Source organism: Oncorhynchus gorbuscha, linkage group LG16 (genome assembly GCF_021184085.1).
Source record: "Oncorhynchus gorbuscha isolate QuinsamMale2020 ecotype Even-year linkage group LG16, OgorEven_v1.0, whole genome shotgun sequence".
Lineage (NCBI taxonomy): Eukaryota > Metazoa > Chordata > Actinopteri > Salmoniformes > Salmonidae > Oncorhynchus > Oncorhynchus gorbuscha.
In genome coordinates, this window is record NC_060188.1 from 73,598,536 (window position 1) to 73,623,001 (window position 24,466).

General features: G+C 45.2%; 1 long non-coding RNA gene across 1 annotated transcript in view; it reads left to right on the forward strand.

The window, feature by feature from the left end:
• The window catches only part of LOC123998994, a 68,369-nt gene that overhangs the window by 28,052 nt on the left and 15,851 nt on the right, over window positions 1–24,466 (forward strand). Inside the window, exon 2 of the long non-coding RNA XR_006832380.1 lies at window positions 3,951–4,078. This is a non-coding gene — a long non-coding RNA (uncharacterized LOC123998994). The remainder of the gene's footprint in view (window positions 1–3,950; window positions 4,079–24,466) is intronic.

The following is a 24,466-nucleotide window of genomic DNA, read 5'->3' on the forward strand; positions in this document are numbered from 1 at the left end:
CAAAAGTTTGTGGGCACCTGCTCGTCGAACATCTCATTCCAAAATCATGGGCATTAATAAGCATTAATATGGAGTTGGTCCACCCTTTGCCGCTATAAAAGCCTCCACTCTTCTGGGAAGGCTTTCCACTAGATGTTGGAGGGGACTTGCTTCCATTCAGCCACAAGAGCATTAGTGAGGTCAGGCACTGAAGTTTGGCGATTAGGCCTGGCTCGCAGTCGGCGTTCCAGTTCATCCCAAAGGTGCTTCATGGACTTGAGGTCAGGACTCTGTGCAGGCCAGTCAATTTCTTCCACACTGATCTTGACACACCCTTTCGGTATAGACCTCTACTTTGACAGAGGGGCATTGTCATTCTGAAACAGGAAAGGGCCGAAACTGTTGCCAAAAAATTGGAAGCACATAATCGTCTAGAATGTCATTATGCTGTAGGGTTAAGATTTCCCTTCAGTGGAACTAAGGAGCCTAGCCCGAACCATGAAAAACAGTCCCAGACCATTATTAATCCTCCACCAAACTTTACACTTGTCACTATGCATTGGGGCAGGTAGGGTTATACTGGCATCCGCCTAACCCAGATTCATCTGTCGGACAGCCAGATAGTGAAGCGTGATTCATTACCCCAGAGAACGCGTTTCCACTGCTCCAGAGTCCAATGGCGGCGAACTTTACACCACTCCAGCCGAGGCTTGGCATTGCACATGGTGATCTGATGCTTATGTGCGGCTGCTCAACCTAGGAGACCCATTCCATGAAGCTCCCGACGAACAGTTATTGTGCTGATGTTGCTACCAGAGGCAGTTTGGAATGCGGTAGCTTGTTGCAACCGAGGGCAGACAATTTTTACGCGCTTCAGCACTAGGTCGTCCCGTTCTGTGAGCTTGTGTGGCCTACCAGTTCACGGCTGACAAGTTACTGCTCCTAGACATTTACACTTCACAATAAAAGCACTTACAATTGACCGGGTACCTCTAGCAGGTCAGAAAGTTGACGAACTGACTTGTTGGACGATACCACGTTGAAATTCACTGAGCTCTTCAGTAAGGCCATTCTACTGCCAATGTGTGTCTATTGAGATTGCATGCATGTGTGCTCGGGTTTTATACACCTGCCATCAACTGGTGTGGCGGAAATAACCAAATCCTCTAATTTGAAGTGGTGTCCCCATACTTTTGCATATATAGTGTATATATATTATTTTATGTCAATATGTAAATGTTGTCAATGTTTTGGTGTCAAACTGGTGGCATTGTGAAATAAGTCAATAGTTGAACGAGTTGCAGAGTTATTTAAAATAATGCCATTATTGATTAGATGCTTTTTTCATAATCCACAGGGCTAGACCCTCTCTTTCTAAAACTTTCAGCCAAAATTGTTCCCCAAAGATTGGAAAGCTGCCGCGGTCATACCTCTCTTCAAAGGACGAAACACTCTAGACCCAAACTGCTACAGACCTATATCTATCCTACCCTGCCTTTCTAAAGTCTTCGAAAGCCAAGATAACAAGCAGATCACTGACCATTTCGAATCCCACCGTACCTTCTCCGCTATGCAATCTGGTTTCTGAGAGGGTCATTGGTGCACCTCAGCCCCGCTCAAAGTCCTAAACGATATCATAACCGCCGACAATAAAAGACAATACTGTGCAGCTGTATTAATCGACCTGGCCAAATCTTTTGACTCTGTCAATCACCACATTCTTATCGGCAGACTCAAGAGCCTTGGTTTCTCAAATGACTGCCTCGGCTGGTTCACCAACTACTTCTCAGACAGATGTCAGTGTGTCAAATCGGAGGGCCTGTTGTCCAGACATGTGGCCGTATCTATGGGGGTGCCAAAGGTTAAATTCTCAAGCCGACTCTTTTCTCTGTATACATCAATGATGTCGCTCTTGCTGCTGGTGATTCTCTGATCCACCTCTATGCAGGCAACACCATTCTGTATACCTCTGGCCCTTCTTTGGACACTCTGTTAACTAACCTCCAGACGAGCTTCAATGCCATACAACTCTCCTTCCGTGGCCTCCAACTCCTCTTAAATTCAAGTAAAACGAAATGCCTGGTCTTCAACCGATTGCTGCCTGCACCTGCCCACCCGCCCATCCAGCATCACTACTCTGGACGGTTCTGACTTAGAATATGTGGACAACTACAAATACCTAGGTGTCTGGTTGGACTGTAAACTCTCCTTCCAGACTCACATTAAGCATCTCCAATCCAAAATTAAATCTAGAATCGGCTTCCTATTTCACAACAAAGCATCCTTCACTATGCCAAACATACCCTTGTAAAACTGACTATCCTGCCGATCCTTGACTTCAGGGTTGTCATTTACAAAATAGCTTCCAACACTATACTCAGCAAATTGAATGCAGTCTATCACAGTGCCATCCGTTTTGTCACCAAAGCCCCATTTACTACTGTTGAATTTATTATAATCATAAAATAGATTAAGGGCTTTCAATTGATGAAATCACATTGTCATAATTAAATTATACTAACAACTACCCACCACAGCGACCTGTATGCTCTCGTTGGCTGGCCCTCGCTTCATATTCATCGCCAAACCCACTGGCTCCAGGTCATCTACAAGTCTTTGCTAGGCATAGTCCTGCCTTATCTCAGCTCACTGGTCACCATAGCAGCACCCACCCATACCACATGCTCCAGCAGGTATATTTCACTGGTCACCCCCAAATCCAATTCCCACTTTGGCCGCCTTTCCTTCCAGCTCTCTGCCGCGAATGACTGGAATGAATTGCGAAAATCTCTGAAGCTGGAGACTCATCTCCCTCACTAACTTTAAGCACCAGCTGTCAGAGTAGCTTACAGATCATTGCACCTGTACATAGCCCATCTGTGAACAGCCCATCCAACTATCTCATCCCCATACTGTTCTTTTTTTTGTGCCCAGTATCTCTACTTGCACATTCATCTTCTGCACATCTATCACTCCAGTGTTTAAATTGCTAAATTGTCATTATTTCGCCACTATTGGCCTATTTATTGCGTTACCTCCCTTATCTTACCTCATTTGCACACACTGTACATAGACTTTTTTTTCTATTGTGTTATTGACTGTGTGCTTGTTTAATCCATGTGTAACTCTGTGTCGTTGTCTGTGTCACACTGCTTTGCTTTATCTTGGCCAGGTCATAGTTGTAAACTAGCCTACCTGGTTAAATAAAGGTGAAATATATATATATTTTTTTAACATTAATTAGACTGTGTGGTTCAAGAGGAAATAGCCTATATACTAGAAACTCATGGACAATAAACAAATGCACTGGCTTATCAGTGTGTGGGGATACGGTAGAAGCTATGTTGAGCCCATATTAATCTGGTCTTCTGTCAGAGTGTGTGTAGTTTGGATCAAAGAGCAGTGCAGACCTAGTCAGAATGCAACTGTAGCGTTTATTGGTTAGGCTTCAGAGCAAAGCCCATCTGTCTGCCTTTCCCATCCTCTGTAGTGGCTCTTCGCTTGTTCTTTCCATGTGGTGGGGCCTTAGGAAAATGAAGTCATAGAAAACACACTCATATCAGCAGGTTTTCACCAGTGATGTGTTTTATCATTTTCAAAGTAGCTTCAAAGGCTCTAGAAAGTGAAAATGTCATTCAGTTCAACACTTTCCTTTTTAAAGACTTGATTGGGTGATATCTGATGAAAGAATACCCTTTTATCTGTTCTCCGATATCATCAAAGCAGATTATACTGTGTAGCTTACTCATTGTCTTTCCATAGTAACAGTTATTTTATTCAGTGGATGATTGTATTCCTGGCAATTACTGATTTGACTTTTGCTTAGAGTGATGGTCGATACCTGTGTCTCTCTCACACTCACTCTTTCTTTGTTTCTTTCTTTCATTCTCTCTTCTCTCTCTCGCTCACCTGTATCTATCTACAGTATATCAGTATTTGCTGTTTGATCCCTGCCTCTGTGTCTCGTGTAGGATCACGAAAGGGGATGCTGGACCAATGAGAACCATGTGCATCATGTGGTCAGTTGTCACGGCTCTCCTTGTCGCCATGCTCTTCGGTATCATCCAATCAGAACTGCAGGAAGGAGCCCTCATTCCAGGTAAGATTCCACAACACAACACTCCTCATCGATCTACTGTTTGCCATTGGTAATATAATTTACCTTACCTTGTGCAGATAGAGAATAGCACCTGTTTTTGTACAAGTGCTTGTGTATGATTGCTTATCTTGGCAGTCTTGTTATCAGTCAAGGGTCTTTCATAGCTGTAATCCCAGAGTACTGAGTCTATCTACTTGGTATTGGGTTGATGGTATTGGGTTGAGAGTGTGAGATCTCCTTGGTCATTGTTTGACCAATGAGATGCTTCATCACTGTAGGTTTCATCTGTCTCAGTGTGGTAGAGGAGTGGAGATGATCATCACTGATAGGGCTGTAATTACATATACTGTTAGGCCTCAGGTAATTACTCTATCCATCAGAGAACCAGGGAGAAGAGGTAGAAATGTTTTATCTGGTCCGCATGTGGTCCAGTGGTTTGGAATAAAGAGTAAGTATATATATATATAAGTATATATATATATATTCTATGTATTTTCCACTGTGATGTGTTTAATTAGCTCTTCCTCTGCCAGGGGATCAATCCATGCTGCTTGCTGGTAGATGGGCTAACAACAGGGATCTATGACTCAAATCTTGCAGGGGTGTGTGTGTGTGTGTGTGTGTGTGTGTGTGTGTGTGTGTGTGTGTGTGTGTGTGTGTGTGTGTGTGTGTGTGTGTGTGTGTGTGTGTGTGTGTGTGTGTGTGTGTGTGTGTGTGTGTGTGTGTGTGTGTGTGTGTGTGTGTTTGCCTCTACTTTGCACCCTTAATTAGTTAGCAAGCTCTGTCAATGACAATTAAATACTATGGTTAACAATCTTAGACAATGTTGAAGTGACTATATGCATCACTTCAACTACACTACCGTTCAAAAGTTTGGGGTCACTTAGAAATGTCTTGTTTTTGAAAGAAAAGCACATTTTCTGTCCATTATAATAACATCAAATTGATCAGAAATACAGTGTAGACATTGTTAATGTTGTAAATGACTACTGTAGCTGGAAACGGCAAATTTATTTAATGGAATATCTACATAGGAGTACAGAGGCCCATTATTAGCAACCGTCACTTCTGTGTTCCAATGGCACGTTGCGTTAGCTAATCCAAGTTTATAATTTTAAAAGGTTAGTTGATCATTAGAAAACCCTTTTGCAATTATGTTAGCACAGCTGAAAACTGTTGTGCTTATTAAACAAGCAATACAACTGGCCTTCTTTAGACCAGTTGAGTATTTGGAGCATCAGCATTTGTGGGTTCGATTACAGGCTCAAAATGGCCAGAAACGAAGACTTTCTTCTGAAACTCGTCAGTCTATTCTTGTTCTGAGAAATGAAGGCTATTCCATGCAAGAAATTGCCAAGAAACTGAAGATCTGGTACAACGCTGCGTACTACTTCCTTCACAGAACAGAGAAAACTGGCTCTTAGCAGAATAGAATGAGGAGTGGGAGGCCCCGGTGAATAACTGAGCAAAAGGACAAGTACATTTGAGTGTCTAGTTTGAGAAACAGGCGCCTCACAAGTCCTCAACTGGCAGCTTCATTAAATAGTACCCACAAAACACCCGTCTCAACTTCAACAGTGAAGAGGCGACTCCGGGATGCTGTTCTTCTAGGTGGACGGAAAATGGGCAGAAAATGTGCTTTTCATTCAAAAACAAGGACATTTCTAAGTGACCCCAAACTTTTGAACGGTAGTGTATATATATTGTTTGGATATCAAAGCAATTGAAGGGTCCACCAGGGAGTGTCTAAGAGCCTAGCAGGCTGTCTTGAAGATGTTTGAAAGTTGAGAGGCTAATGCAGAAGACAGTGTTCATTAATGATGGAGAGCTATTCAGCCTCTCTATGATGAGCTGAGCCTGTTGAGCTGGGGGAAAGGGAAAGGAAAGTGGATGTGGTTCCCCAGAGCAGGGATCAGAGGTCAGAGCAGAGAGACCACAGTTCACCCATAGTGGCCATGACAGTCTGCCTGTCACTGATGGAGAGAAACATCACTCAGCATCCACAGTGACCACTGACCATTGATATTGGGTGTGTTCACAATCAACCACCCTGGGGAATAGAGGGGTAAGTCACCTGACTGGCATTTTGGTAAGTTGTCCTGGATACACACAAATAAACACATGCACACTCTTTACATAAGGGGCCAAAAGATTGGATCCACATTTGCCATACGAGGCCAAGTACATTTTATATGAGCTGACCCTCTGCTGAATGATCCCCATGCTAGAGCATTATAAGCGAAAATGTCAAAAGCACTAATTGGTCTCTCAGGGACAGAAGAATGTTCCTTATTGCCATTGGCACTGGGTCATTGTCCATGCCGTTCTACCACTGGAAACGGCTAATGTCCACTGCATCGTGGGTATCCAGGAAAAATCAATTGAAAATCAAAAGGGGTTTGACATTTATATAAAGCATCTGCTTGTAGACTGTATTTTTCCTGCTTTCCAGAGGAGTCTGTGCTGATTTATATGTGCATCTCTTGGCTGGTGTCCTGGTAATTGTGTGGATGGAATATTTCCTTGTGTTCTCCTTCACAGAGACAGCAGTGTGAGGGGAGGGCTGGAGTTACAGGGGTGGCCTGCCATCCTAATGGAAATTGTAGAAAATAAAGGCTCCTAAGGTAGTCTCTAGATGCAGATGTCGAGGGTATTTAAATTGTTCTGGCCTACGTTTTAGAAAATAGTACAGTAGTTATTGAGTCTTGGTGTAGCCTACCTGAATACTAATTGACTGCACTGTTTGGTAAGAGAAACCTCCTAGGTTCGTTCTGATTATGTGAAGTTGGAACAGTGGGTATTTTTCCTGACTAATACATGGTGGGTAGTCTGACTTTCCTGACTGTGTGTTGTAATGATGTTACACCGCTGGGGGGATAGTAGCGAGAAGTCCAATTAGGAAGTGTAATCAAAGTCCAGCTTGTAAGCGTTGACATGTTAAATTAGTTGTGCCAGCAGCCTGCTGTTGATGGAAGTTTGTAACCAAGGGGTCACCCGTGGTCCTCTCAAACAATAGGGCTGCAGGATGGTAAGAGAATCTATAAGTCATAACCTGGGGGGGGGGGGTTGAGATTGATAATGGAGCAGACGATGAATTTCTGTTGTTCCCTATAGGGTCGTTCCATGTAATTTCAGCAAGCCATGACACCCACGATCTGAAATTGTTTCTGTAGTTAGAAACAGATAAGATTAGCATTCCTGTAACATTCTTTTGTTGAAGTACAATTTGATCTCTGAGAAATGGAGCTAATTAACCTCTTGCTCCTACCTGACATGCAGGCGTCCCATCTAGACATCTGGAAATGCAAATGCGCTATGCTAAATGCTAATAGTACTAGTTAAAACTCAAACGTTCATTAAAATACACATGCAGGGTATTGAATTAAAGCTACACTCGTTGTGAATCCAGGCATCAAGTCAGATTTTTAAAATGCTTTTCGGCGAAAGCATGAGAAGCTATTATCTGATAGCATGTAACACCCCAAAAGACCCGCAGGGGACGTAAAAAAAATAGCATAGTCGTCGCTACACAAACCGCACAATAAAATATAAAACATTCATTACCTTTGACCATCTTCTTTCTTGGCACTCCTAGATGTCCCATAATCACTATTGGTTCTTTTTTCGATTAAATCGGTCCATATATAGCCTAGATATCGATCTATGAAGACTGTGTGATAAACGGAAAAAAATAGCGTTTTATAACGTAACGTCATTTATTAAAATTAAAAAAGTCGACGATAAACTTTCACAAAACACTTCGAAATACTTTTGTAATGCAACTTTAGGTATTAGTACACGTTAATGGTGCCAGAGGAGATGGCTGCCGTTTTACGGGCTCCTAAACAATTGTGTTATTTTGTATGTTTCTTCACGTTATTTTTAACTTCTTTGTACATAATGTTTCTGCCACTGTATCTTATGACCAAAAATAACAGCGATTATTCACCTCGAACTGGACAATGATTTTTTATTTTAACGAGACGGACCGTAAGGATTTACTCCAGATACCCAAAAGGCCCAAATCCCTGTCATTCGTGTGAAGAGAAGACGCAGATACAGGAGACGCAGGTCCGGGTGCCTTGTGAGAATTTGTCGGCGAGTGGGTAATCTGCCTCTACCATCCGTCCTATTGGCCAATGTGCATTCATTGGCGAATGAACTGGATGAGCTCCGTTCAAGACTATCCTACCAACGGGACATTAACCTCTTGCGACAACCAATCCCGGATCCGGGAGCGTAATCATAGCCTCAAACAAATTAGCATAACGCGGCGGACATAAATACCCCTAGTAACTGTTCCTATTCATGAAAATCGCAAATGAAATTAAATAAATATATTCAAACACAAGCTTAGCCTTTTGTTAAAACAGTAGAGTCGTGGTTGAATGACGACATGGAAACTATACAGTGGCTGCTTTTTTCAAATCCCGCTATGCCCTCCAACAAACCATCAACCATCAATACAGGACTAAGATCAAATCGTACTACACAGGCTTCGACACTCGTCGGATGTGGCAGGGCTTGCAAACTATTACAGTCTACAAAGGGAAGCACAGCCGAGAGCTACCCAGTGACACGAGGTTATCAGACGAGCTAAATAACTTCTATGCCTCCATTTGAGGCAGGTAACACTGAAGCATGCATGAGAGCATCAGCTGTTCCGGACAACGGTGTGATGACCCTCTCTTCAGCCGATGTAAGTAAGGCCTTTAAACAGGTCAACATTCACTAGGCCGCGGGGCCAGACGGAATACCAGGACTTGAACAGTCATGGCCAAAAGTTTTGAGAATGACACAAATATTAATTTTCACAAAGTCTGCTGCCTCAGTTTGTATGATGGCAATTTGCATATACTCCAGAATGTTATGAAGAGTGATCAGATGAATTGCAACTAATTGCAAAGTCCCTCTTTTCCATGCAAATGAACTGAATCCCCCAAAAACTTTTCCACTGCATTTCAGCCCTGCCACAAAAGGACATCATGTCAGTGATTCTCACAGGTGTGAGTGTTTACGAGGACAAGGCTGGAGATCACTCTGTCATGCTGAGGAGGGTGGTGCTTGGAATCATTGTTCTTCCTCTGTCAAGCATGGTTACCTGCAAGGAAACATGTGCCATCATCATTGCTTTGCACAAAAAGGGCTTCACAGGCAAGGATATTGCTGCCAGTAAGATTGCACCTAAATCAACCATTTATCGGATCATCAAGAATTTCAAGGAGAGCGGTTTAATTGTTGTGAGAAGGCTTCAGGGAGCCCAAGAAAGTCCAGCAAGCGCCAGGACCATCTCCTAAAGTTGATTCAGCTGCGGGATTGGGGCACCACCAGTACAGAGCTTGCTCAGGAATGGCAGCAGGCAGGTGTGAGTGCATCTGCACGCACAGTGAGGCGAAGACTTTTGGAGGATGGCCTGGTGTCAAGAAGGGCAGCAAAGAAATCAAATCAAATCAAATCAAATTTATTTATATAGCCCTTCGTACATCAGCTGATATCTCAAAGTGCTGTACAGAAACCCAGCCTAAAACCCCAAACAGCAAACAATGCAGGTGTAAAAGCACGGTGGCTAGGAAAAACTCCCTAGAAAGGCCAAAACCTAGGAAGAAACCTAGAGAGGAACCGGGCTATGTGGGGTGGCCAGTCCTCTTCTGGCTGTGCCGGGTAGAGATTATAACAGAACATGACCAAGATGTTCAAATGTTCATAAATGACCAGCATGGTCAAATAATAATAAGGCAGAACAGTTGAAACTGGAGCAGCAGCACAGTCAGGTGGACTGGGGACAGCAAGGAGCCATCATGTCAGGTAGTCCTGGGGCACGGTCCTAGGGCTCAGGTCCTCCGAGAGAGAGAAAGAAAGAGAGAATTAGAGAGAGCATATGTGGGGTGGCCAGTCCTCTTCTGGCTGTGCCGGGTGGAGATTATAACAGAACGTGGCCAAGATGTTCAAATGTTCATAAATGACCAGCATGGTTGAATAATAGTAAGGCAGAACAGTTGAAACTGGAGCAGAAGCCACTTCTCTCCAGGAAAAACATCAAAGAGACTGATATTCTGAAAAGGGTACAGTGATTGGACTGCTGAGGACTGGGGTAAAGTGATTTTCTCTGATGAATCCCCTTTCTGATTGTTTGGGACGTTTGGAAAAAGCTTGTCCGGAGAAGACAAGGTGAGCGCTATCATCAGTCCTGTGTTATGCCAACAGTAAAGCATCATGAGACCATTCATGTCTCAGGATGTCTCCTAAGAACACAGCCATGAATAAAGAATGGTACCAACACATCCTGGAACATTCTTTGGTGACAAAGAATTCCTTTTCCAGCATGATGGAGGACCTTACCATTACCATAAGGCAGAAGTGATAACTAAGTGGCTCGGGGGACAACACATCGATATTTTGGGTCCATGGCCAGGAAACTCCCCAGACCGTAATCCCATTGAGGACTTGTGGTCAATCCTCAAGAGGCGCGTGGACTAACAAAAATCTACAAATTCTGGAAAACCCCAAGCATTGATTATGCAAGAATGGGCTGCTATCAGTCAGGATGTGGCCCAGAAGTTAATTGACAGCATGCCAGGGCGGATTGCAGAGGTCTTGAAAAAGAACGGTCAACACTGCAAATATTGACTTTTTGCATCAACTTCATGTATATGTCAATAAAAGCCTTTGACACTTATGAAATTCTTGTAATTATACTTCAGCATTCCATAGCAACATCTGACAAAAATATCTAAAGACACTGAAGCAGCAAACTTTGAGGAATTTAATATTTGTGTCATTCTCCAAACTTTTGGCCACGACTGTACACTGAGAATGCCAGCAACTGATAAGTGTCTTAACTGACATTTTCAACCTCTCCCTGTCTGAGTCTGTAATAACTGCATGTTTCAAGCAGACCATTGTCCCTGTGCCCAAGAACACTAAGGTGACCTGCCTAAATGACTACCGACCCGTAGCACTCGCGTCTGTAGCCATGAAATGGTTTGAAAGGCTAGTCAAGGATCACCTACAGTATGTGAGAATGCTGTTCACTGACTACAGCTCAGCGTTCAACACCATAGTGATCTCAAAGCTCATCACTAAGCTAAGGACCCTGGGACTACACACCTCCCTCTACTACTGGATCCTGGACATTCTGACGGTCCACCCCCAGGTGGCAAGGGTAGGTAACATAACATCAGCCCCACTGATCCTCAACATGGGGGTCCCTCAGGGGTGCGTACGTATTCGCCTCGTGTGCTCCAACACCATCATTAACTTTGCGGACAACACACTATGGTGGGCCTGATCACCGACAACGATGAGACAGCCTATAGGGAGGAGGTCAGAGACCCGGAAGTGTGGTGCCAGGGCAACAACCTCTCATTCAATGTGATCAAGACAAAGGAGATGATTATAGACTACAGGAAAAGGAGGGCCAAGCATGCCCCCATTTTCAACGACGGGGCTGTAGTGGAGCAGGTTGAGAGCTTCAAGTTCCTTGGTGTCCACATCAACAACAAAATATGATGGTCCAAACACACCAACACAGCCGTGAAGAGTGCACAACAATGCCTATTCCCCCTCAGGAGACTGAAAGGATTTGGCATGGGTCCTCAGATCCTCAAAAAGTTCTACACCACTGCACCACTGAGAGCATCCCGACTGGTTGCATCACCGGCTGGTATGGCAGCTGCTCGACCTCCGACTGCACGGCGCTACAGAGGGTAGTGCATACAGTCCAGTACATCACTGTTGCCAAGCTTCCTGCGATCTAGGATCTCTATACCAGGTTATGTCAGAGGAAGGCCCAAAAAATTGCCAAGGACTCCAGCCACCCTAGTTATAGACTGTTCTCTCTGCTACCCCACGGCAAGTGGTACTCGCGTGCCAAGTCTAGGTCCAAAAGTCTTCTGAACAGCTTCTACCCCCAAGCCATAAGACTGCTGAAAAGCTGATCAAATGGCTACCCAGACTATTTTCATTGACCCCCACCGTAACACTGATACTTGCTGTTTATTATCTATGCATTGTCAATTTACCCCTACCTCCATGTACTAATTACCTCAATTACCTTGACTAACCTGTGCCCCCGCACATTGACTTTTAAATTCTAAGAATCATATACTATTCAGTAAATGTAGTATCTAACATCTGATTTGGTCCCAATTTTTTTAAAACATTAAGTAAGACATGAGGATTCCAAAGAATTGGTCAAAAGCCACCCACAGACCCCCCCACGCCAATCCCAACAGAACATTGAGTATGCAATATCAGTTCTCTATGCAAATCCAGATTCAACATCGAGAATACAATATAATACAAGTATACCGCTGTTTCAAATGCTAACGTTTCGGCATTTATTGCACAAGTCCTATGCACATCAGTGGTACCTATATCAGCATTTTAGATTTGTGCCACAAATGCACAAAGAAAGGTGAACAAAACCGAAGTATGGGTTGCTATCATACTTTGGCCATAGACTGCTTACAGGGTAAGAAAAGCAATATGTAATTTGGGTGAACGGTCCCTTTAATTTTGAGGGGGAGGGAGTCTTAAATAAATCACCTAATAGCAGGTACAGCACCATCTAGTGGTCAGAACCTGGTAATGTCTGGTAATGTCAGGATGTAGGATGGGACATAAACCTAACATAAACCTAACAACTACAATTACTAATTTCTCTGAACAGGGTGGAAAAAAACATCACCAAAATTACTGAGAATGCACTACATAGGAAAGAAACCTGTACTCCAAACCACAGCTCCCTACTACTTGTCAAACATGGAGAACTGATACTGTATACTCGTTGTTCTGTTGGGATTGGCTTGGGGTGTGGGAGGTCCGTGGGTGGCATTTACCATTTCTTTGGAATCCTCATGTTTTACTCACTGTTAGAATTCTTTGGGGTCCAAATTGGATGTTATGTACTATATTTATTGCATATTATATGAAATGTATCATTTTAAATGGCCAATTTGGGTGTAATCAATTAAGAGATCAAATTATATTTCAACAAAATAATGTTGCAGGAATGCTAATCTTAGTTTTTTAAACTGCAGAAAACGATTTCATAACAATCTTCCATGGTGGGTCTCAAAATCCTATTTTTTTGTGCTTTTTTTTAACCTTTTATTTAACTCGGCGAGTTAGTTAAGAACAAATTCTTATTTACAACGACTGCCTATCCCCGCCAAACCTGTACCAAATGTGTGCCACCCTATGGCACTACCAATCACGGCCGGATGTGATACAGCCTGGATTTGATCCAGGGACTGCACTGAAATGCAGTGCCTTAGACCGCTGCGCCACTCGGGAGGGAGCCCAATATGGAATGACCCTGTAATTAATGGATAATGAAGTAGTAATTATATGCACAGATGGTGACGTCACTCGCTGAGACCTAGAAGTAGTTGTTCCCCTTGCTCAGGGAACTGTGGTTGATGTGTGCAGAGGGTCCTTGGTTTGAGCCCAGGTTGGGGTGAGGGAGTTTGGGCCCAGGTTGGGGTACTGTTACACACACACACACACACACACACACACACACACACACACACACACACACACACACACACACACACACACACACACACACACACACACACACACACACACACACACACACACACACACACACACACACACTGTTTCTGTCTCTCTTTTCTTTCTCAGTCTTTGATAAGCACATACATCACATTCCTTTAAAAGTTTATTGAATATACAGTAGAAAAAATCGGGATTGTTATTTTACAGGAGATGCATGAGTTTCTTCATCTCTTGTTAGTAATAAGTAATTGACTTGCTCCTTGCATGTCTCAATCTATTCCATATAGCTACATATTAATTATATTAGTGGTAATCCTTTGTTTGTTAATCAGATGGATTAAACAGTGATTATTTTCCATTGTGAGCCTTTTCCCCTCTCACATTATCAGTTATCACTGGCACTTGGTAATCTAGACACCATTTTTGTTTCTGCCTCAAGGTGAGATTGTTTCTAGATAACCTTGTTTACCATGGACATGTAGTTGTATGTAGCACTGACGGATCGCAGGATGAGATTCCAAGTATCAGCTCTCACAAGAAGAATAGAAACTAGAATTAATCAACCTGTAATATACAATAGGTTCCTTCCTAGCTGCAATCCTTAGGAAGTCACTTGGCTTTGACGTGATTTGGGTGCTGGATGCAGCCTTCCAATAGAATGTGACAGTAAAAGATAAGGAGCTGCTAACCGTTAGGCTACCTGCTGCCAGCTGCTCTTACCTGACAGAACTGACTCTGAACAGAAGAGCATAGCTGCATTGATCACACGCTGGTCACACTCTGATTTTATATGTTACCTTTAATACTTATTAAAGAAGACACTCGGTCCTTTGCAGATGGAGGAATATTTCCCTCTGCCGAGCGTGGGAGAGGACGAGAAGAACTGGTGACAATGTGTGTGGTTAGCTAATTAGCAACGCTCGTTAGTCTATTTAGAGAGCCATGACGAGAGGAAGACAGCACTAACCTCAGAGGAGAACAACCTTCACCACAACACCTACTGTTACTGGACCAGCTGAGATGCACCACAACACTGCACTGACAGCAATACACAATGAGAGAGAGAGAGAGAGAGAGAGAGAGAGAGAGAGAGAGAGAGAGAGAGAGAGAGAGAGAGAGAGAGAGAGAGAGAGAGAGAGGAGGGCCATCATTAACTTTTTCACTGCTAATATGGTTTAGCTACAGTACTGTGCTGCTATTATATCATACAGATGTAGGATATTTATTTGAGCCAGTTTTCTTCAGCAGGAAAACAATCCTGCAGCAACAGGAAATGTGAATTATTATTTGAATTATAATTAATAGCCATTTTTTGTACTGTACAGTACAGTACTGCAGCTAAACCAACAAGTCTGACATTTTAATGTGGAAATTACACATTTAGAAGCCTTTTAAACCTTGAAAACACTAAAGTTTGCATTTCCTACTGTGCAGCAAAATACTCAACAACAAAAGAGTGATCAAATTAAAGCATGAATCTCACTGCTGATAGACTGCTGATAGGTATTTATCAGAGTGGGAGGCTGTTCCTTCTCTTGCTAGAACAAAACCGATATATTCTGCGCGCCGACCCAGTAGCGACGAACCTACTGATTCCACTTGTACTTGCTCGTCAGTGACCAACAATTTGACTTTGAGCCAATCAGAGAGCACGATCCCCCACGTGGGGAGCCAACAAAGGAAGAGGAAAAAATGGTTAATTTACTCCGTACATTGACGGATGAGCCAGTCACACTTCATATGCAATGTAGGCTATGGGATGGTGGCTAGCTAAGTGCACAGAAGCAATGCACACAACACTAAATACTTCCTCTAAACTAGCTAACCACTGTATGGACAATGGAATAGTTTGTTTCCATGAAACAGCTGCCTGTGTTAGCTGTCGAGTTAGTGCAGTGTCCTTAGCTAGCTAGCGAGCTAAGTTTAGCATATTCTCTGGTTAGCACAACATAGCCAGCTAGTTAGCTAAGGACACTGCACTATGTTGTGCTAACCAGCAAATATGCTAAACTTAGCTAGCTAAACATTTCAGTATGGGCTGGCACAGGCAGAATGGAATTATTGCCTGGTAGTTATCTAGCTGTGGCCATCTGGCTAGTATCAACAAGGGCTTTCTATAAAATAGCAACATTAGCGCAGATAGCTTGGAATCTAGACCGTAAGCAATATGCATGGATATGCATTGCCAAACAGTGCTACTGCCACCTTCTGATTTGGAGTATTTTAACAAGGCTGAGTGGCTGACGACTTCCAAGTTCTTTGCTGAGTGAACACAAATGAGATTGACTGCCAACACTCTCTTCAGAGGTGCTAAGCACTGTTGATAGGCAAACATTTGACAATCCTATCGACGTGTCTGAGCTTTTAGATCCTACATCTGTAGAAGAAGGGTCGTTGAGATAAAATCCCAGCTGTTCTCTATTCTCTCTCTATTGTTGTGGAGAGGCTTTTCAGCCACGAGTAGAGCTGTCTGTCTGACTTTACTACGTGAGTTAAAGTAAGCGTACTCAGTAGTCACCTGTTTTTTGGAGAGGGGGATCCAATGTACTCTATCATATTATTCAATTAAATTTCACCCATGAGGCCCAACTTCACTTCCACAACGACAGTTCAGGGGAGTTCAGTTAGAAAAATGTAGCTTGTCCATAGTCAGAAAAGAATAGCTAAGTTATGCTTGGATTCTGCCAAATTTGGCCTGAGCTGAACGGTTGACTTCCTGCTTTCCTATACCCCATACTGTGTTCCTCTCCTTCCCATGCCCTCTCCCACCCTTTTCTGCTCTGTTGCCATGGCAATCTGTCCAAACCAAACCTACAGAGGTGGTGCCCCCCTCCTGGCTGGCTGATTGATTGATGGTATTGGAATTGATTGGGTTTGGAGTGGTGGGAAAGGCTAACTGTGTGTGTGTGTGTGTGTGTGTGTGTGTGTGTGTGTGTGTGTGTGTGTGTGTGTGTGTGTGTGTGTGTGTGTGTGTGTGTGTGTGTGTGTGTGTGTGTGTGTGTGTGTGTGTGTGTGTGTGTGTGTGTGTGTGTGTGTGTGTGTGTGTGTGTGTGTGTGTGTGTGTGTGTGTGTGTGTGTGTGTGTGTGTGTGCGCATGTACTTGTGTATGTGCTTGTGTATGAAAGATGCTTGAGAAGCTTCCTCAATCTTTATCATTATCACAGCACAGTCTCCATTTTGATTAAGTGTGGGCATATTTGTGTTACTGGAAAAGGACTCTGTGATGCATTAAATTAAGTTTTGACACCTGCAGACTCGGAGTCATGAGTCATTCACAGATATCTGCTCATGTGGCATCTGAGCTGATGCATTATATCAATGAATATACAGTATATCATTCTCTTTAGTTGCAGATGACGCCCAGACAGAATTGAAGATAATCATCAGAGCTATCATCCAGTATTAGGTGTGTATGATCTGTAAGTGTCTTGCGGGTGGTCTCCTGTGCAGCTGTCTGTTATTGGAGTTGCTGTGACAGACAGGGCAGCACACAGGTTAAAAGTACACAGAGAGGGATCAGTCTGACAGTGAGACAGGGGTGTTTGTGTCTGTGTACCAAAGTCTCAAGGATACTGAAAGGTCCTTATCTCAATGATCTCTCTCTCTCTCTCTCTCTCTCTCTCTACCTCTCACTACCTCTCTTTCTCTACCTCTCTCACTTTATCTAAATCTCTCTTTCTATCCTCCAATCAGTTTTAGCTGGGTTTTAGCTGTTGTGTCTGTCCCAGTCACAACCTAATTGTCCTGCACATTCTATTCCAACCATTTTCACAGTTCCAGTCTGGGCACCAGTTACCTCCCTACACAGCCTGTCCATCTTGGGCTCTGTGTGTTTGGGGTTGTTAAATGTTTTCTGACTGTTTTAACCTCTGACAGGTCCACTATGTGAAGTTGTCTGAGCTGTTTGTGGCTGAGGGGAGACGGTGCACATTGATGGGCCACACGACTCGCTTTTTCAATCTCTATGGATTTGTGGGTGTGTGACAGAGGAACTTTGTGCCTTTTCAAAGGCACTGATTTAACCAGCATAGCGTGTCAGGCCATTCATCTTTCTGTAAGTGACATGTCATTCCCCAAAACCAGCAGCCCCTGCCCTCAAACACACATCCACACATTCACACGGACAATCACACACCCACTACCACGGGCAAATGCATGTACAGTGCCTTGCGAAAGTATTCGGCCCCCTTGAACTTTGCAAACTTTTGCCACATTTCAGGCTTCAAACATAAAGATATAAAACTGTATTTTTTTGTGAAGAATCAACAACAAGTGGGACACAATCATGAAGTGGAACGACATTACGTATCAGCAACGCTCCTCCCTCCACTTGTTGGAGGGCTGTTTTGATAGTCTCCAGGCTCTGTCTGTCCATTGGTTTAATCCAGCCTGTCAATACAGACAGACAACACAATCAAATGTGTTTAGAGAGTTGAACACTAGTACAATAACGAAAATGATTCAGAGCTGTGATGTGTATGGATATTTACAGTGTATTCCGAAAGGATTCTGACCCCTTGACTTTTTCCACATTTTGTTACATTACAGTCGTATTCTAAAATAGTTTAAAAAAATCCTCATCAATCTACACACAAAACCCCATAATAACAAGGTTTTGAGAATTATTTTGAAATGTACACTACCGTTGAAAAGTTTGGGGCCATTTAGAAATGTCCTTGTTTGTGGACAACAAAAGAATAGCTTTTCTTTCAAAACAAGAAGATTTCTAAGTGAACGGTAGTGTATATATATTGGTTGGATAACAAAGCAATTAAAAGGTCCTCCGGGGAGTGTCTTAGAGCCTAGCAGGCTGTCTTGAAGATGTTTTAAAAAAAAGAAACGTCCCTTTTCAGGACCCTGTCTTTCAATGATAATTCGTAAAAATCCAAATAACTTCACAGATCTTCATTGTAAAGAGTTTGACACTGTTTCCCATGCTTGTTCAATGAACAATAAACAATTAATGAACATGCACCTGTGGAACGGTCATTAAGACACTAACAGCTTACAGACGGTAGGCAGTTAAGGTCATAGTTATGAAAACTTAGGAGACCTTTCTAGTGACTCTGAAAAACACCAAAATAAAAATGCCCTGGGTCCCTTCTCATCTGCGTGAATGTGCCTTAGGCATGCTGCAAGGAGGCATGAGGACTGCAGATGTGGCCAGGGCAATAAATTGCAATGTCCGTACTGTGAGACGCCTAAGACAGCACTACAGGGAGCGTTGTACCAGATCTTCAGTCTCTTGCCAATTTCTCACATGGAATAGCCTTCATTTCTCAGAACAAGAATAGACTGATGAGTTTCAGTTTTTTGTTTCTGGCCATTTTGAGCCTGTAATCGAACCCACAAATGCTGATGATCCAGATACTCAACTAGTCTAAAGAAGGCCAGTTTTATTGTTTGTTTAATCAGAACAACAGTTTTCAGCTGTGCCAACATAATTGCACAAGGGTTTTCTAATGATCAATTAGCCATTTAAAATTATAAACTTGAATTAGCTAACACTACGTGCAATTTGAACACAGGAGTGATGGTTGCTGATAATGGGCCTCTGTACACCTATGTAGATATTGCATTAAAAATCTGTTGTTTCCAGCTACAATAGTCATGTACAACATGAACAATGTCTACAATGTGTTTCTGATCAATTTGATGTTATTTTAATTGTCACGCCCTGGTCATTGTATTTTGTGTTTTTGTTATATGTTTGGGTAGGCCAGGGTGTGACATGGGTTTATATGTTGTGTTTCGTATTGGGGTTTGTAATATTTGGGATCGCGGCTGATTAGGGGTGTTGTTAGGCTTGGCTGCCTGAGGCGATTCTCAATTGGAGTCAGGTGCTTATCGTTGTCTCTGATTGGGAACCATATTTAGGTAGCCTGAGTTCGCTTTGCATTTTGTGGGTGTTTGTTCCTATCTCTGTGTTGTAGTCACCAGATAGGCTGTAATTAGTTTCACGTTCCGTTCTGTTGTTTTTGTATTTAGTTCAGTTATTTCATGTACCGCGATACTTTCATTAAAGTCATGAGTAACCTACACGCTGCATTTCGGTCTGACTCTCTTCATTCAACAGATGAACTGTTACAGAAACACCCACCACCACTCACAGACCGAGCAGTGTGTAAACTGGCAGGAGCTAAAGGAGGACGTTATGGACAGCAGAAGCATGGAGTATACGACGTGGGAGGAAATCGACAGGTGGGCGGCCGACCCAGAGCGAGTGCAGGAGCCCGCCTGGGATTCCCTGCAGCAATGTGAAGAGGGCTATAGACGAATGGAGTCTAAAAGGAAAACACGGCGACGCAGAGCGCAAAACGAAAGTAACCCCCAAATATTTATTGGGGGAAAGCGCAGAGAGAGAGTGGCTGAGTCAGGAGTCAGACCTGAGCCTACTCTCCCTGTAAATTGTGAGGAGCAGCAATATAAGGACTTCTGGTCTTGGGAGATGATATAAGACGGAAAAGGACCCTGGGCGCAGCCAGGAGAATATCTCCGTCCCAAGGAGGAAATAGATGCAGCTGAAGCCGAGAGGCACTGGTATGAGGAGGCAGCACGGCAACGCGGTTGGAAGCCGGAAAAACAGCCCAAAAAAAATAAATTATTGGGGGAGCTAGAAGGGAGAATAGTTATGCCAGGTAGGAGACCTGCGCAAACTCCCTGCGCCTGCACGGTCCGGTCTATCCAGAGCCACCTCTACACACCAGTCCTCCGGTAGCAGCTCCCCGCACCAGGCTTCCTGTGCATGTCCTCAAGCCAGTACCACCAGTTCCAGCACCACGCACCAGGCCTCCAGTGCGCCTCGCCTGTTCAGCGCAGCCAGCGCTTGTCTCCTCTCCTGTGCTGTTGGAGTCTCCCGCCTGTTTAGCACAGCCAGAGCCTTTCTCCTCTCCTGCGCTGCTGGAGTCTCCAGTCTGCCCAGCGCCGCCAGTGCTCCCAGTCGGCCCAGCGCGGCCAGTGCTCCCAGTCGGCCAAGAGCGGCCAGTGCTCCCAGTCGGCCCAGCGCAGCCAGTGCTCCCAGTAGGCCCAGCGCGGCCAGTGCTCCCAGTCTGCCCAGCGCGGCCAGTGCTCCCAGTCTGCCCAGCGCGGCCAGTGCTCCCAGTCTGCCCAGCGCGGCCAGTGCTCCCAGTCTGCCCAGCGCGGCCAGTGCTCCCAGTCTGCCCAGCGCGGCCAGTGCTTCCAGTCTGCCCAGTGCGGCCAGTGCTCCCAGTCTGCCCAGCGCCGCCAGTGCTCCCAGTCTGCCCAGCTCCGCCAGTGCTCCCAGTCTGCCCAGCGCCGACAGTGCTCCCAGTCTGCCCAGTGCTCCCAGTCTGCCCAGCACCGCCAGTGCTCCCAGTCTGCCCAGTGCTCCCAGTCTGCCCTACGCCGCCAGTCTGCCCAGCGCCGCCAGCGCCGCCAGTCTGCCAGCGCCGCCAGTCTGCCCAGCGCCGCCAGTCTGCCCAGTGCCGCCAGTCTGCCCAGCGCCGCCAGTCGGCCCAGCATCGCCAGTCTGCCAGGATCCGCCAGAAGTGCCAGTCTGCCAAGATCCGCCAGAAGTGCCAGTCTGCCAAGATCTTCTAGATCGGCCAGACAACCTGAATCATCCAGTTCCACCAGCCAGCCAGGATTTACCGGAGCCTACTACCTGCCTGAGCTTCCTCTCAGTACTGAGCTTCCTCTCAGTACTGTGCTTCCTCTCAGTGCTGGGCTTCCTCTCAGTACTGGGCTTCCTCTCAGTACCGGGCTTCCTCTCAGTACCGGGCTTCCCCTCAGTACCGGGCTTCCCCTCAGTACCGGGCTTCCCCTCAGTCCCGGGCTTCCCCTCAGTACCGGGCTTCCCCTCAGTACCAGGCTGCTTCTGTCCCGAGCTGCCCCTCAGTCCCGGGCTGCCCCTCTGTCCCGGGCTGCCCCTCTGTCCCGAGATGCCCCTCTGTCCTGAGATGCCCCTCTGTCCTGAGATGCCCCTCTGTCCTGAGATGCCCCTCTGTCATGAGCTGCCCCTCGCGTCCCGAGCTGCCCCTGTCCCGAGATGCCCCTCTGTCCTGAGATGCCCCTCTGTCCTGAGATGCCCCTCTGTCCTGAGATGCCCCTCTGTCCTGAGATGCCCCTCTGTCCCGAGCTGCCCCTCTGTCACGAGCTGCTCCTCAGTTATGTGGGGATCAGGGTGAGGACTATTAGGCCATGGTCGGCGGAGAAGGTGGATTATCCCAGGACGCGAAGGGGAGGAAATAGGACATTTATGGAGTGGGGTCCACGTCCCGAGCCAGAACCGCCACCATGGACAGACGCCCACCCTCCCTATGTTCTTGAGGTTTGTCCGGGAGTCCGCACCTTAGGGGGGGTTCTGTCACGCCCTGGTCATTGTATTTTGTGTTTTTGTTATATGTTTGGGTAGGCCAGGGTGTGACATGGGTTTATATGTTGTGTTTCGTATTGGGGTTTGTAATATTTGGGATCGTGGCTGATTAGGGGTGTTGTTAGGCATGGCTGCCTGAGGCGATTCTCAATTGGAGTCAGGTGCTTATTGTTGTCTCTGATTGGGAACCGTATTTAGGTAGCCTGAGTTCGCTTTGTATTTTGTGGGTGTTTGTTCCTGCCTCTGTGTTGTAGTCACCAGATAGGCTGTAATTAGTTTCACGTTCCGTTCTGTTGTTTTTGTATTTAGTTCAGTTATTTCATGTACCGCGATACTTTCATTAAAGTCATGAGTAACCTACACGCTGCATTTCGGTCTGACTCTCTTCATTCAACAGACGAACGCCGTTACATTAATGGACAAAACATTTGCAAAAACAAGGACATTTCTAATTGAAACCAAACTTTTGAGTGTATATAAAAGCAAAAGAACAAACAACTTATTGTTTAAATATTTTTTTTTACCCAATTTCATGTTAGTAGTTACTATCTTGTCTCATCGCTACAACTCCCGTACGGGCTCAGGAGAGGCGAAGGTCGAAAGCCATGAGTCCTCCGAAACACAACCCAACCAAGCCGCACTGCTTCTTAACATAGCGTGCATTCCCACCCAGAAGCCAGCCGCACCAATGTGTCAGAGGAAACACCGTGCACCTGGCGACCTGGTTAGCGTGCACTGCGCCCGGGCCGCCACAGGAGTCGCTAGTGCACGATGAGACAAGGATATCCCTACCGGCCAAACCCTCCCTAACCTGGACGCTAGACCAATTGTGCATCGCCCCATGGACCTCCAGGTTGCGGCAGAGCCTGGGCTCGAACCCAGAGTCTCTAGTGACACAGCTAGCACTCCGGGAGGCACTAGAACAAACTTATTTGCCAAAGTATTCAGATCCTTTGCTGTGACACTCGAAATTGAGGTCAGGTACATCATGTGTCCTTTGATCATACTTGAGATGTTTCTACAACTTGATTGGAGTCCACCTGTGGACCAATCAATAGTGCATGTGTCAGAGGAATGTCAGAGGAATGTTGATAGTGCATGTCAGAGCAAAAACCAAGCTATGGGGTCAAAGGAATTGCCCGCAGAGCTGTGAGTCAGGATTGTGTCAATGCACAGATCTGGGGAAGGGTACCAAAAAAATGTCTGCATCATTGATGGTCACCCAGAACACAGTGGCCACCATCATTATTTTATGGAAGAAGTTTGAAACCACCAAGACTTCCTAGAGCTGGCAGCCTGGCCAAATTGAGCAATTGGGGAGATGGTCCTTGGTCAGGGAGGTGATCAAGAACCCGATGATCACTCTGACAGAGCTCCAGAGTTCCTCTGTGGAGATGGGAGAACATTCCAGAAGGACATTACTCTCTGCACCACTCCACCAATCAGGCCTTTATGGTAGAGTGGCCAGACGAAAGCCACTCTTCAGTAAAAGGCACATGGCAGCCCACTTGGAGTTTGCCAAAAGGCACCTAAAGGGCTCTCAGACAATGAGAAACAAGATTCTCTGGTCTGATGAAACTAAGATTGAACTCATTGGCATGAATGCCGAGCGTCACGTCTCGAGGGAGCCTGGCACCGTCCATATGGTGAAGCATGGTAGCATCATGCTGTGGGGATGTTTTCAGCAGCAGGGACTGTGAGACTAGTCAGGATCGAGGGAAAGATGAACGGAGCGAAGTACAGAGAGATCCTTGATGAAAACCTGCTCCAGAGCGCTCAGGACCTCGGACTGGGGCAAAGGTTCACCTTCCAACAGGCCAACGACCCTAAGCACACAGCCAAGACACATCCCACCTGACAGAGCTTAAGAGGATATGTAGAGAAGAATGGGAGAAACTCCCCAAATACAGGTGTGCCTAGCTTGTAGCGTTATACTCAAGGCTATAATCACTGCTGAAAGTGCTTCAACAAAGTACTGAGTAAAGGGTCTGAATACTTATGTAAATGTGATATTTCAGTTTTGTATTATAAATACATTTGCAAAAACTTCTAAAAAGCAGTTTTTGCTTTGTTATTATGGGGTATTGTGTGTCATTTGATGAGGGGCAAAAACAATTTAATCCGATGATACCCCCGGACAGGGCCAAACAGGCAGGATATAACCCCACACACTTTGCCAAAGCACATTCCCCACACCACTAGAGAGATATCTTCAACCACCAACTTACCATCCTGAGACAAGGCCGAGTATAACCCACAAAGATCTCTGCCATGGCACAATCCAAGAGGGGGCGCCAACCCAGACAGGAAGACCACGTCAGTGACTCAACCCACTCAAGTGACGCACCCCTCCTAGGGACGGCATGGAAGAGCACCAGTAAGCCAGTGACTCAGGCCCTGAAATAGGGTTAGAGGCAGAGAATCCCAGTGGAGAGAGGGGAACCGGCCAGGCAGAGACAGCAAGGGCGGTTCGTTGCTCCAGTGCCTTTCAATTCACCTTCACACGCTTGGGCCAGACTACACTCAAT